Source organism: Poecilia formosa, unplaced genomic scaffold, assembly GCF_000485575.1.
Source record: "Poecilia formosa unplaced genomic scaffold, Poecilia_formosa-5.1.2 Scaffold159, whole genome shotgun sequence".
Classification (NCBI taxonomy): domain Eukaryota; kingdom Metazoa; phylum Chordata; class Actinopteri; order Cyprinodontiformes; family Poeciliidae; genus Poecilia; species Poecilia formosa.
This window is the reverse complement of record NW_006800098.1, coordinates 93,152-107,821: the sequence shown is the minus strand read 5'-3', so window position 1 is coordinate 107,821 and position 14,670 is coordinate 93,152. Positions and strand designations below refer to the sequence as shown.

Here is a 14,670-nt window from a genome sequence, read left to right as displayed (position 1 = left end):
GCCTTTGCCTTCTCTTGTTTTTCTGGTTAGAGGAAAGTAGATGTGAAGTGAGGAGTCAGTGAGACCAATTGAAAACTAATAAGGTTGGTGTTTGTCCAGAGTAAAGCTAGATGTTATAGTGATAGTATTTCTGTCAAGGCATGTACTGGCTGCACAGCACATTAATGTTCAAACTGGAGACACATTTATAGAGCTAAAAAGGCTGTAGTTGGTCAGCAGATTTAAGCAAGTCTTGCATCAGGTGACCACATGCATCTCTACTCGCTGGGCAGTGAATAAAGAAAAAGTTGATTTTGTATCTCTCCATAAACCAACACCTCCTTATGCTGATTGAATTTAAATCTATTATGTATTCTGGAAACCGTGGAAAACAACTTTTTGTGTTTTTTGCAAGGTCCAGTTATGTTTAGGTTTATTTTATTATTTTTATTTTACTTTACTTTAATGATTCCCTGAAAGCCCTGGTAAGCTCACAGGCAATGTGTGAATGAATCAGTCTCCATTTTGATTAAAATTTAACATGACTTAAAGTCCGCTTTACAATCTGAATAAATGGATGCATTAAAAGAAACTTCAGCACAGAATAAAAAGAGCTTTATTAATAAGCTTATATTGATGTGAACATCAATACTTCATCACAATGAAATGTATAAATATTCTGCTTGTTTTCATGTGCTTCAGTTTTCATCTTTCAGCCTCTGAAAGTGTCGCACAATATTAGTCATTATTTGATTGTAGCTGTAAGGAATGCAGTTAGATATTCCTAAATGTCATCATCCTATTAAAAAATGTAATTGTTGCAAAGGCTTTCTGTTGAGTGCAGTGACAAACGTATTTTTGTGCTTTCATATCTCACTCTCACCCATTATTGTTATTTTCTGAGAATTTCACTTTTGTTTAATGTGTTTAGTTTGATGCACAGTTACAACAGGGACATTTAGCGTTTTATGCACAAATATCAAGAAATGATGTTTGGGTAGAAACTGTCAGCGACCACACAAGATAACCTGGAAGACAACATAAGCTTTCTAAATTGTAGTAATTTGTTCCATAAAAATGTCCAAAATGATGAGCTGGACTCATTAGAGGTCAACATGACACAGCAGAGTGAAAACACTGACTGACCTCATAAGTCAGACATGGGAGAAATTTAAATAGTGACTCACTAGAGTGATTACTTTTTCATTGAGTTTGGTTTTTAAAAAAGTCCTTTTTAAGATTCTATGTCTTGGTACTAAACAAAAACTTTGTTAGACAACAAAAATAGAAGGGGGCAAACAGTTTCTCATCATGATCTTTTCTCATCAGAGCCTTTTAGATGCAATAAGATTGTGGAAACAACTATTTAAATGCAATGTCTAAAACCATTTTTTTCTTACCAATTGCAGATTTATTTAGAAATAAAAGCTGGGCATTTTGGGAGGAAGGAGTTTCAAACAAATCTATGTTGTACTTTCCCTGCTGCTTTATCTGATTGGCTGGCTATCCTCAGGCTTTGTGTCAAATGGGAAATCTCTGCAGGTAGTGGACGTGTTCAAACAAACACCTCTTATTGGAAGAATACTACCCCCTCCAGGCTGAGCTGACCTCACCTGGGACTTGAAGAAACATCTGGGGCCTGTCGCCGAGGTCGCGGGTTTGTTATTGACGTTGTGTGGTTAAGTGCGTCAAAGAGAGAACATGTGGATGTTTGAATCTGTCTCAGATTTTTAGCCCTTGACCAGAAGTATTTCTGCTTTATGCCCTTTTTTTTAGGGCTTTTTCTCAGTCGTTGGCTATTCAGAGTGTGGCAGTTCCAGTCTTCATAAACGTTCTCACTCTAAATTATTCTTCTCTTGATCTTCACAGACAAGACAAGGGTTTGAGTTTAAGCTAACTAGACTTGATACTTCTCAAAGGAAGACAAAATACTACAAGGATTACTGGCAGCTTGACTCTACATCGAAAGGTTGATCAACTGGCGGAGACTAATAGTCCAAAAGCTCCTTAAGTCTCCAGATACTTAGGTGATTACAGGCAGGTGTGTGACCTGCAGCATGTCAGCCACACCCTCCAACAGAGATCTCAGCCATCCATACAAACTCGCACAATATTTATCTAATCAGATTACCCCTCTGTCTTTTAATTGATTCTGTCCCTCCAATTTCTTTCCTCTGCTGTTAGGAGTCATGTTATGAAAGTCAGACTATCACTTTCTACAAAAGACCAATACGAAGTAAACTTTTCATTGCAAATACAAATCTGACAGCTGTAGTGTCCCTTTTTATATTTAAATCATATTTACTCCAACACCTTGAATGAAATCCATTACAACAAATTCAGTGCAGTTTTATATTGCTTCAATTCACAAAAATGTCATCTAAAGCAAAATCATGAAAAGAAAATTCAGCTGATTCAACTACATTCTCTGGTTTTTGATGCACTCTTCACTAATCTACCACAAAAAATCTCAATCAAATATACTAAAGTTTGACATTATGTCAAAGTTCAAGGGAAACAAACCTCTGTACCTGTAAATTTTTGCTATACACATCCATAATATGCTTTTAGTAAATTTGCAGGGTTCAGCGAACACTTCCTCTTTATCCCACTGTCCTACAAATCGCTGTCCTTGTGCCCTCATGCTGTTATGCATAGTAAATCAAACCAAAGATGGACATTTCAAAGGGCACACAATGGGGGAGAAAAGTCAAAAGGGGCCATTACACTGTAACAGAGGGGGGAGAGACGGAGGTGGATTACCCGGACAAAGGTTGCATGACAGGATGTGAAACCTGCCAGGTGTTCAATCTTTGTAATCCTTTGCCTCCACCATATGTTTTTGCTGTTGTGAATTTTGATGCGTATTAACCATTTGCTGGTTAAATTCAGTGGATGAGCTTAAAATCAAGTTGTTTTTTTTCAATAGCACATTTGACACAATAGTTGAGGTAACACTTTACTTGAAGGGGGGTGAATAAGACTGTCATGACACCATCATAAACATGACATAACACCTGTCATGAACATCAGTAAGCCTTCATGAATATTTGACTGTTGTCATAAATCGTCATTCGGTAAATTATGACACTTTTAATACGCAGTTGACATTATTCAAAATGTCTTTATGACATCTTGACATTAACCAAGAAATCATTGCTGATATAAATTTGTTATAAAAGTATTACTGATTGCTCTTTAAAAATTAGGTATCTTTATGTTATTAAAGGTAAAGTTTAAACAGTAATGATTTCCTGGTTAATGTCAAGTTGTCATAACAGACATTTTGAATAATGTCAACTTTGTATTAAAAGTGTCATAATTTACCGAATGACGCTTTATGACAACAGTCATAAATATTCATGAAGGCTTATTCATGTTCATGACAGATGTTATGTCATGTTCATGACAGTGTCATGACAGTCTTATTCACCCCCCTTCAAATAAAGTGTTACCATAGTTGACATAAGTATTTGTCTGAAAATCTGAAAAATTAGATTTGTTTTGTCAAGTTTAGCAGCCTACTGATAAGTTTTCTAGAGAAACAAGAAAATTGTGTGCCTGGAGTTTCTGCTTAGCTCATCTGCAGACAGAGTGCAAGTTCAGCCTTGGTTTAGGTATTTTCTTTAGAAATGCTGAAAAGATGGAGCAATGAGTTCATTATATCAGCACAGATAGTTATGAATTAAAACTGGTCCATGCTGAGCTTATAAATATCAGGAAAACTGAGACCATTGTCGTTGAAGGTGGAATAAAACAAAGCATTGTAAGCACACACTGTTTCGCCAGAGAGCAGAGCAGAGCTACATTAGACTGTACTACAGAATATGCATACCGAAAACGCCGTCTCAAATGTTCATGTTTAATCAGTGTTTATTTTTTGCAAATCAATTTTCATCATTGTTTTGGATGTTGTGCAACACCATTTATTACACGCCATCTCTGCTAGCTGTCATGTTTATTCGCAAACATTACTTTTTGCAAATTTATTATGTGGCCATTTGTGCATTATGCACATAAAGTAGCCGCTTTTATAGTCACACTTCGCCTTTCAGCAATTTTCCATCCCATTGAGTACTGCTGCTGAGCTCCAGTGACCTGCTCTTAGCAGACTTGTCTCTGCTTGTGCGTGTGTGGTTGTGTGTATGTGTGTGTGTGTGCGCATGTGTATTTGTATGTCATTATCTACTGTGTAGCACTCCACAACACAAGCGCATTCCACAAAGTTCTCTGCACTATAAATCTAAATGCAGTTCCTCCGTCAGGCAAACACAATCTCGCATAGTGATCTGATGTTCTATTAAGGCCGGAGTCAGTCGCATGCGCAAACGCTAAGCTTTAAAATTTCATATACTATTAAGCAAACAGAACTATGTAAATGGATATTAATAGATTATTAAAGGAAAGGAGGTTTTTCGCAGTGTAAACATTTTGACCCAAAGAGTCTTTAGGATGCACAAAGCTGGTAGTGACATACACCAACTCTTCAAGCATCTTAAAATAGTGAAATCACACATGCATGTGTATTTTCTTTATGAATTAAAGGACTTTTGAGAGCCATTGTTTGAACTAGTTTTATTTAATGTCATTTTTAATTTATAAGAAAATATGAGTGTTTATTCTACTTCACATAAATTGGTGTTCTTTCTGATTTCTGATCAGCTTTTGTAACTCAAATATCAAAGTGACATCATATAGGAGATTCTGTTGCATGGTTGAGCACATAATCTGGTAATCATTGTTATGGTGTACAGGTTCAGGCTATCAAAAGTGCCCTGTAGGCACTTCAGACAGGTTCAGAGTCATTCTGGGTGAAAACCTGGACAAAAAAGAAACAAAGATGTGAAAAGATGTTTTCTGTCTTTTCACCCACAATGTTTATTCTCCTTTCTTTTAATAACAGGTCAGATGAAGAGAGAAGGCAGAACAAGTGAAATGTGTGAAACGGTTCTGTCATCGAGACGAGCTGCTACGCCCTCTGGCCTCATCACCTGGACTGAAGTCGAAATTCTTGTCCTCTGTCATCATCAACGCTGGAATATTAACAGAGCCTTGACAAGCGGAACAAGACACGGGTGACACTACACATCACAACAAAGATAACTTGAGCAAATGCAAAAGAAAATGTTCAGGGAAATGATTTAAGTCGTCACAGAATTGTAATGAATCAAGCCATTTTGGACGGAATCCTCGTATGAAAGGCCTGTATTTGGTCACACTACAAAAATAGTTTGATTTGAGTCTTTCTTGGGTCCTAACAGCACCCTGAAAAGTGTGTGGTGCATTAAGTGACCAGAAAATAATCAGATTTTTTTCTTTTCCCTTTTCTGACAACCCAGTCACCGATCAGGGCCGATCAAGCAGAAAACATTTTTTGCATTTCTGCAAATTATTCCAGCTCAGATGGGCGGTGCATCATCGCCTGCTCTGCTGCAACTCGTCCTCCTGAAAAGTAACAGATACGATGCTGCACCCACTGCTTTTCTTCTGTTGCCATGACGGCTGCCTTCTCACTCAGTCAAAAAGAGTCGGGGTTAATAAAATCAACATACAACAGGAGAGATTTTCTGTAACCACTTAGCCATTCTTGTGCTTACATATTTCTCATCCTTGTTTTTTTTTTTTTTTTTTTTCCTCCCCCCATTCTGTGTCAAACTGTGGCATATGCTGTGTTCAAGCACTTCAGCTCTAAGAGGGCACATATGTTTCTACGTATGTTTGAAGTGCTAAAAGCACTGGCACAGAGGAGACCTTTGGTAGCTGACAACGGTGGGCACTCTGCCCAGTTTTTATGCTTTATGGATGTGGATCACAACTGTAATAGCCTCAAGCCGTGGAGAGGCTGCCCGCATCCCCGGTGTGAAACCCAAACATGACGGCATTAAGTAAAAACTGATACCGGCGTCAAATCTGTCTGACACCCGTCTCGTGCTGTCAGACTGTCAACAATTGCATTAACGCCACACAAAAGGAAGCAGGAAGCTAATGAAATGGCAGCATGGGAAAACGAGCCTTGGAGGCAGATTTCACACTGCAGCAGGAGGTGATGTGTCCCGATTTGGAGAGAAGAATAGCGGAGTGCTGTAAAGAGAGCGATCAAGGTCTGGCTCCTGTTTTAGAATGAGCCAATAAGACTGTAATAATTTTCCCACACATCCTACAAGACCCCATTTAAGGGATAACTCTTAATTTCCAGTCGGAGATGGAGTTCAACATAATTTGAGGGAAATTGGACAATTAGAGCTGAGCAAGCAGCAGCTTATGTAATGTTTGATTGTGATTCATAACCTGATGGAACCAAAGAAGCCAAAATGGGGAAAACGGAGGAGAAATAAAAGATGTCTGTAATGTATTACATGCCTGTTTGATCAAATTAGAAGTAGGAGCTTTTTGAACAGTTGCCAGAAGGCAGAGATGCTGAATGGACAATCTCTGAGAAAACCATACAAGTAGTTTAATATAATTACATGTACTTATATTTCAAACAACATCAGTGGCATGGCAAGTAATGGAGCACTGAAGGGGGTGATTGACCCTGGGTTCTTGGTTGTCATTTGGGTTTTTCCTCTTCTGTTCTTTATTATAAAGTCACATCTTATTAATTCTCATGTTTGGCTTCTTACTTCTTCTTGAGTTTTGACTGCACCTTCAGTTAATTCTCTGGTGTCAGTCTTGTTTTCTTTGGGCTTAGTTAAAATTCCTTTGTGTTTGTTAATTAGTCTCCTTCCCTCAGTTCAAAGGTGAGTTTTCCTTTTTCCCATGGTTGGGGGGGGAAAAGGTGGGTCTGTGCTTGGATCCTTTATTTGGATTGCACTGAACACATTCCACCTTTTATCTCCCATATATGCTCCCAGGGGATCGTTAGTTTAATAAAGGTTGGATGGAATCAGTTCACATGCAGTTAACTCCTCACCAACCGTTCCTCATATTTCTGTTCCTCCAGGTCCACTATGATTAATTTTGCTTCCAAATGGTAGAAAATGTAGTTGTCATGGTTTTTCTTTAATTTAGTTTCTCATTGAGCTGTTTTAACTGCTTTCCTTCTAAATCAGCAGTATAATGGTAGATATTTTGGTGAAATATTAATATAAATCCCACTCTAGTCAATTTTGGTGTGTTTCATAGAAAAATGTTATGTTGCTTTTTCCAACATATTTGGTAAATCTTGTGAATGTTGGACACTTGGATGCATTTTAATGAATAACTCTATAAATTCATCCAATACACTCTTTCTTACTTTTACAAAATGTAAGCAAGCTTGATGGATTTCTGCTGATCTAGCTCTTCAGTTCGATCAGTCGTATATAGAGATTTCTCCTCATGCGTAGAGCCCATTTTAGAACATTTTTGCTCAAACTCTGTGACCTCTTTTAGTGAGAGTTGTCCTGATTGATGTGTTGAACATGTGGTCAGGTCAGGGTCGGCAGTGGGGCAGCGAGAAGACACAGACGGCCCTGAAGCCAGACAAATTTACAACACCTTTTTCATGCGTTGGAATGCCATCTCTCATTCAGACTTACTTGCTCACCATGTCTGGGTTTGTTTGTGCTGCATTGGGCTGTCTTGCTGCATTCCTCAGAGATTTTGGAGAACATTTTGGTGTTTTGTGCAAGAAGGTAGAACATCCAATATTATTGTGACTAATCATGAGTTTTGGATTTCTCACCATTGTAACACACTGCAAAATTTAAATACAGATTTTAGTGACTATAACAGTTTCCTTTCTTTAAGTCTTGATTGTGAAATGCATCTTTTATTGTGTTCGATATCAATTCATTAGGCTTTAGTTCCTCTTTTATATTTGTTCCATACTTGATGCTGTTGCAACATTGAATCAACAGCACTGGGACTAATATTATTTAAAAATAAAAACTTTGACTGTGCAGAGAATTACATTAAGACCTCTGTTTTTCATATATCATCTACAGACTATAGTTGGATACAAAATATTTAAATTAATGAATGGGTGGGGTTCAGAGGTCAAGGATAGAATGCAAAACTCATGCAAATGCAAAAGTCATTTCCTGCTCTAGCTGTGTGTCCAGTCCCTTGTCCTGCTGAAAGGTGAGTCTCTGCTCCAGTCACAGAGTTCTCTACAGCCTCTAACTGGTTTTCTTCCAGGGTTGTCTTGTATTTTGCGCCATCTCCACAACGTAATGCAGCCCCGTTACGTTATTAGGGCAATGTGTTCAGGGGTGATTAGCAATTAGTTTTAGTCACATAACTGTTCAGGTATTCCAAAATGTTAAAATTTATTCTCATGCATGTTTTGCTTTGCCCCCCAGATGATTTGTGGCAAACTGAAAATAAAACTTCATATATATTTTATTTTATTTATTTTTTTATAATTATGACTTTTACGTTGCCACTCTTCAGTAAATTCCTATTTGTGGAGTGTGGTGGATTCTCCACAGCTACAGGAACTCTTAGCTGCTTCCCTGATCAAAACTCTCACTGTCTTGTCCATGTGGGCTTGAATGGGTTGGCAGGTTGGCAGTTTTTCCCATACTCTTCCAATTTTGGGATGGGCTTGAACAGTGTGAGATATTGAAAGCTTCCAATATTGCTTTTGAACCAAACTCTGCCTGTCTTCCGTTTCTTGGTGTTCGTGATGCTTTTTGCTCAACAAGCTTTTACAGATGAACTGTGGAATTGAATTACTGGGATTGATTTACACATCTGTACTCGATTTACCAATCAAGACACCGTTTGAAGGCAGTTGCTTGGCCTGGATTGAGTATAAAAGTAATGAATGCCGACTATAAATGTATGCTCTGTTTTTGGTGATCCTGCACTGCTTTGACTTGATTTATCACATTAACACATGAAATCATATCAAATCCTAACAATACACTGGAGTTTGAGATTATTTCATATACATGTAAAAAAAAAAAAAAGGGAAAAATCGGTATTGCTACCTTTTGTAAAGAATTAAATTATCCGAAAGGTTAGAAATTCACAAAATTAAATTCTGTGGAATTTCTGACCCTTCAGTTTTAACTCTATTCCTTTACAATTTCTAAAACAGCTACATCATTTTACACCTCCTTGCAACAAATCACAAAAAAATATGAATAATTTATTTTTTAAGTGAGACATGAGTGTCTCACATTTTTAAAATCCGATATATTTAGACAGGTTAAATAAAAACCACTCTTAAACACAATTTGAGATGTACACAGGCATTGGGCTTTTGATGATAGCTTAGCATCAAAACCACCTTAAAGAAAATGGAGGGGGGAAAATGATCAAACCTGAAATGAATGACTGCAGTGAATACTCACCCATGCAGAAAACACTCAAGTGGCGTAATCAGACGTATTGTACCCTTTTACTAAGTACTCTGTGAATTTTCTCATCAGCAAGCCTTGCCCCCTGATTGTGTGTGCAGATTTACAACATGTCAGCGCTGACAGCTGCAGAAGCCCTATTAAATGGGTCACCACATTCCTCAGGTCTATCATTAAAAATGACCCAAAGGCCCTAAACATGCAAAAAAAAAAAAAGCACATACCCACATACACATGTGCAAGTAAAACCACCAACAGCTTGTAAAACATGACAGATTTATCCTCTTCCTTCCCTTTACTCTTCTGGGTCACTATTTGCTCTGCAAGCCTTTTTCTATATGAGCATACATATGCTGAATGCATGATATAAAGAATAAAAGTAGACCTTTGATACACTTCCACATTTTATATTTGTTGTGCCGATTCAACGTTCATTATGAAATTAAGCTGCTCTGCAAAGGTGGGGTATATGATTTTTTTTTTTTTTTTTACATGGTCAAACAGGGATTCATCTTTTGCTTTTATATTCATCTAAAACAAAAACTCCTGTGAATTGAAATGCAGGGAAAAAAGTAGCCTAGGGTTCTGAAATCTTGGTTGCTTGTGCCAACATGTTAGTCATTCATTCAAGTGAGTTTTGCCAAAAGGTTTTTGAAGGTTTTGATTTTTTTTTTTTTTTTTTTTTTACCACAAACTCAACTGTTTGCATCAATATGTTTGAGCTTTGCAGTTTATTTTTGCATCCATGCATTTCATGATGCAACATGTAGTGTCATCGCTTATCCATAATTGGGACCAATTTCCTCCTTTTATATAAATTATCTCCCAGCCTTGTCTGTTATTTGAGCTCTCTTGGATCCAACAGGTTGCTGCAGCTTTACCTCCACCCCTTTTTTCACTAACTTTTCTCTTCAGTGAAACTCATTCATTTACTCCAACAACAATCTGTTGCTCTGATTCAGATGGACGTACCCCTTTATTCTCAATCATCTATATAGCAAAGGATACAATCTTGGATACATTTTTATATTTTTTTTTTTGTTTGTTTTTAACAAAAATGATGTCTTCCTTGGTAAGTGAAAAAGCTTTAGCCCATTCTAGGGTTACATGACTGCTCTTTGATATACTATGTCAGACTAGTTATACATTTCAACATCACAAAACTCTTGCAGACAGAACCTCTAAATTTATGCAAGCTACTCTGATTTTTAGGTTCTTCTGTTGCTCTTTAAAGGTAAAAGGTAAATTTCTGTCAAAATAAGTAATGGCCAGGGACCGTAATGTGCTCCTACCTTTCTCCTCGTCTGCAATAAAGATAAAATGATTAGTGGAAATTGACACCATCTTTTTTAAGACTTATACATCAATCTTCTGTGACCCAGTCCACATGTGTATTTGCCTTTGGTTGTGCATCTACCCATTCAAATTCAACAGAGGCTTAAAAGAGAAGATGCATTATGCAGTCATGTCAACTGTAGTGCATCATGAATAGCAAGAGCACATCAAGTTATTGATGAGAGCAGTGTCAGAAGATGAAACTATATGTAGGGTAGATGGGAGGGGGGTATTCTATGTCTGTGCATAGACGAAGGGTTGGTTGGTTGAGTGCAAATGCAAATTGTTACTTTGACAAGAATCTGCAACTTGTAAGTCTTATCAAAGTGTGTGCCTGTATTTGTTAGCATGTGAGCCAGCTGTAGATCTGATGTGTTGCACCAAAGACATCTGCCAGTGTATGCAGTAGCTTCAGAGTGGTGTGTGTGTGTGTGCGTGCATGTGTGTGTGTGTGTCTCTTCACTGTCACCAGTTTCCCACCTACGGGGATAATCCATCCTGTGAAGTGGTGAGGTGGAAAATGCCATTATGTAGAAATAGCTGACATGCAGTTAGACTTGCAGGCATATAAAGTGTGTATGTGTGAGTGAGAAATTGAGATAGGAAATAAAAGCGGAGGGGTGGGAATAAAGGCTAGGGGTGGTAAACCTCATTTTGTAACATTACTTAATCCACATGGAAAAGCAATGAACTAAAAGCCGCAAACACAATAAATGCACTTTCTCTCTGACAAAGCAGAAAAATCCTTGTGATAGCTGCATGGTAAGAGAGCAGGATGTAGTCACAGGCGGATCATTGAGGACATCTGTTTATTTGACTTACGATTGTAGACACTGCATGAATGTTTTGAGGCATTGTTGCTATGAGCAGTGGTGATGTCTGACATCCATGCTGGTCATAAGTTAGGTATTTGGAGGAACACTGCGGTTAACACTTAAATAACCGCTAGACTGACTGCAAGATATTTTGTAGAAAATGGATCTACAGTGAATGAATTACCACAAAACAATCTTTCTAATTCTCAATTTGTTGTTTGGTTTATGACCAGACTGCAAACATACATTTTTCCAAATTTCTTTTCACTTGTCAACATGCTAACATTTTAAGCTAAGAGGCTAAACATTGCTCTGTTTCTACTTCTTAAATCTGCTGTTTTGCTTATAAGTAGTAATACACATTAATAAAAGTGTCTAAAGAGGTGCATTTGTCTTTTTGCTTTAAGACTCAAAAGGAGAAATGTGCTCCAAATCGGCTCCAAATTGATCAGCTGATCCCTGTAGCAGGGGTCCCTGAAGTAATTAAAGATTACTCTGGTGCCAGAAATGAACAAGATTAACCTTGAAATGCCAACTCTTGGCATTGTGATGCAGTCACAGCTCATAAAAGAGAAGTGGAAAGGAAGAGGATCAAAGATTGGATCAGAAAGTGTTGTCCAACCATCATTCTCAAATACTCAGGGTGTGTTTGCTGTAGTGTATTTAAAAAATCTTCAGGAGAAGTGTATGGCTTTCCTGCCAGCTGTTGGGCAATAAACAAAACCTTTAATCTCATGGAGTTGCTGAGGTGGACATGTGAGTTTGATTATCCAGTTTAAATCTATTTTATTGTACTGCAGCATGTTTATGTCTGCATTCTCAGGACAAAGAAAACTGTGTTCAGGCTATCAATGCATAATTGTAAAGTAGGGGGTTCCTTGTTGAGTGAAAGTCATCTTTGATGTTTGCTGTTTTGGTTCTGTCAACTTCAAGACTGCTAGTGCTGAATACTACTTTAATCTTGGGGTTCTTCACAATCATGAGTCCAGTCGTTTCAGTTTTGTCAGCTAAACAGTACAAGCATGCTCAGGAATGCATGGCTTAATCTGTGGTGACGGATGTCATACTTTTGCGGTTTGTTGGCTGAAAAGACATTGTAGTTAACTTTGTCCATAAAAATTAAGTTCGGTTTTACTGTAATGCCGGTTTACTTTATTTTTTTTATTTTTATTTTTTAATTGCAGCTTCTGTAGCTGCTTGTTTTAGGAAATATCTCAGTTAAAATACACTTAGAAAATGTTTCCTTAAACTAAAACCAGTCTAAGGCTAAAAGGTTCTGCTTGCTGACACGGCACACAGAAAGTAATCCCCTACCTGCCATTTATAATGACATGAGTTTGTCCTGCCTGCAGTATAACACTAAAGTGATGCATGCAGAGACAGATCTCAGATCTGCATTGGTATGTGAGAGGGAAAGTGAAGTTCCTTGGCTGTTCAAGCCCTCCCAGTTCTCACTTCCATCTGCAGTAGTTGTAAACTATTCAGCCTTCAGCCTTCAGCCATTCTAGCCTCGTCAGACCAGATGGTCAAATCACATGGAGGCATTTTCTGGAATTCAAATGGTTTCACATTTATCTTTGTTTTTTATGCTGTAATCATATAGATTTACCACTGAAGTGCTCTCTGGTGGAAGCTTGTGCAGCCTTTTGGCTTGATAGATGGGTTGCGACTCTTTCAGGCTCAAGTGAATTTAAAAAAACGTTTTTATGTTTCTGAGTGAAGGCAGAGCTTTTTTTGATGTTAGTCGTTTATGCATGCTGGGGTAACTCTCACATCCAGATGTTTGCAAGGTATGTGGGGATTAGCAACCAAATGTAAAACATACCTGGAGGAGTTCTCTTGATCATTTCAGAGTTTTAAAAGGAGTTTTTTCTTCTCGTTAATGGTAAGCTCATTTAGTTTGGTTTTTAACGAGTCATTAGTGCTGTGTGAGGTCTTGGCAAGTGTGCTGTACTGACTAAAGATTTAGTCTGATTAGATGCTGATTGCATTTGCTTATGTGAATGTTATTCATTAAACTATTTTGTTGATAAATTAGCACAATACTTGACCTGAATTTGCAAACTAAAGTAGAACAATACCCCTTAAAATTAATTTGTAACAGAGTGATTTTTAGATGATGCTCAACCCAAGCATTTATTGTGTGTTGCGTTTATAGAAAAATGCCTTGGCACCATTTTAGCCCAGAAAAGATATCCATTAATTTATAAGTGTAGGTACAATATTACATTCCTCAGTTCTTAACACCAGTGCTGTGTTTTCTACTGCTTGCTGGAAAACTCCATGGTCATGCCAAACAGGATTAGGCATGATTATGATGGATGAATGAATGGATAACCCCCTTTTTCTAGAGAAGCGTAGATCTGAATCCTATGGCCAACTTCCAGTCTTTAAATTTCTAAAGCTTTCACTTTATGACATTGATTTTCAAATGATTCTGGTTTCTGTAATTAATCCTTTCAAATATTTGTTTGGCTATTCCACTGTAAGCAAACGGTAATTAAATTAAAGGCGGCGGACTCTGAAATTAAATAAAAAATGTTGAAAGGCTGCCAATATTTCCAACTTCTGTAATTATTCTTGATGGACAGGTTTTCCTTGCTTCCTGAAAGTTTGTTGTTGTTTGAACTGTTTTGTATTTTCACTCTTTTTTTTTCTTTTTTTTTGGCTATTGCAGTAAAATATGAAATATATTTATCATTTTTAGGAAGAAGCCAAAAAAAATTTATGAAAATCCTGACGGAAGTAGCTTGAGAGTTAAAAGATCTGTAGTAATTACTTTGCTGAAATGTATTTCAAACTTATTTGAAATACATTTATGAAATGTATGAACTACATATTTTTTTCTAATATTAATTTAGAAAAACATAAAGCTTTAGTGCAGTTAAAGAATTTGGTTCCTGTGTGTTTGTTTTTGGCTTTTTGTCATACTTAAATGTTTTATATGATTACATACATCATACAATGTATGACAGCCTGAATAAAAAATTATGAAAAAAATTACAAAATGAAACATTTTAAATAATTTCATTAATTAAAGAAGACGGGCTCTAACCCACCTTTGACCCTGTAACAAAAAAGCAAATTTAGATGATGGATGGATTGATGGATGGATGGAAAGAATCTATCCAAGTCAACTTGGCTCAAAATGAAAACATAATTATCCCCTTATTCTAAAAACTAGATGTTCCACCCTTGGCAACTACAACTGATATAATTTGAGATAATTGGCAACAAGTCTTTTACATAAC

General features: G+C 37.2%; 1 protein-coding gene across 1 annotated transcript in view; it reads left to right on the top strand.

Annotated features, from left to right (window-relative positions):
* Positions 1-14,670, top strand: part of LOC103146516 (collagen alpha-1(XII) chain-like) — a 31,339-nt gene that overhangs the window by 5,360 nt on the left and 11,309 nt on the right. The window contains exon 2 of the mRNA XM_007564483.2: positions 4,883-5,054. The gene's annotated coding sequence lies outside the window, so the exon portion shown is untranslated. The remainder of the gene's footprint in view (positions 1-4,882; positions 5,055-14,670) is intronic.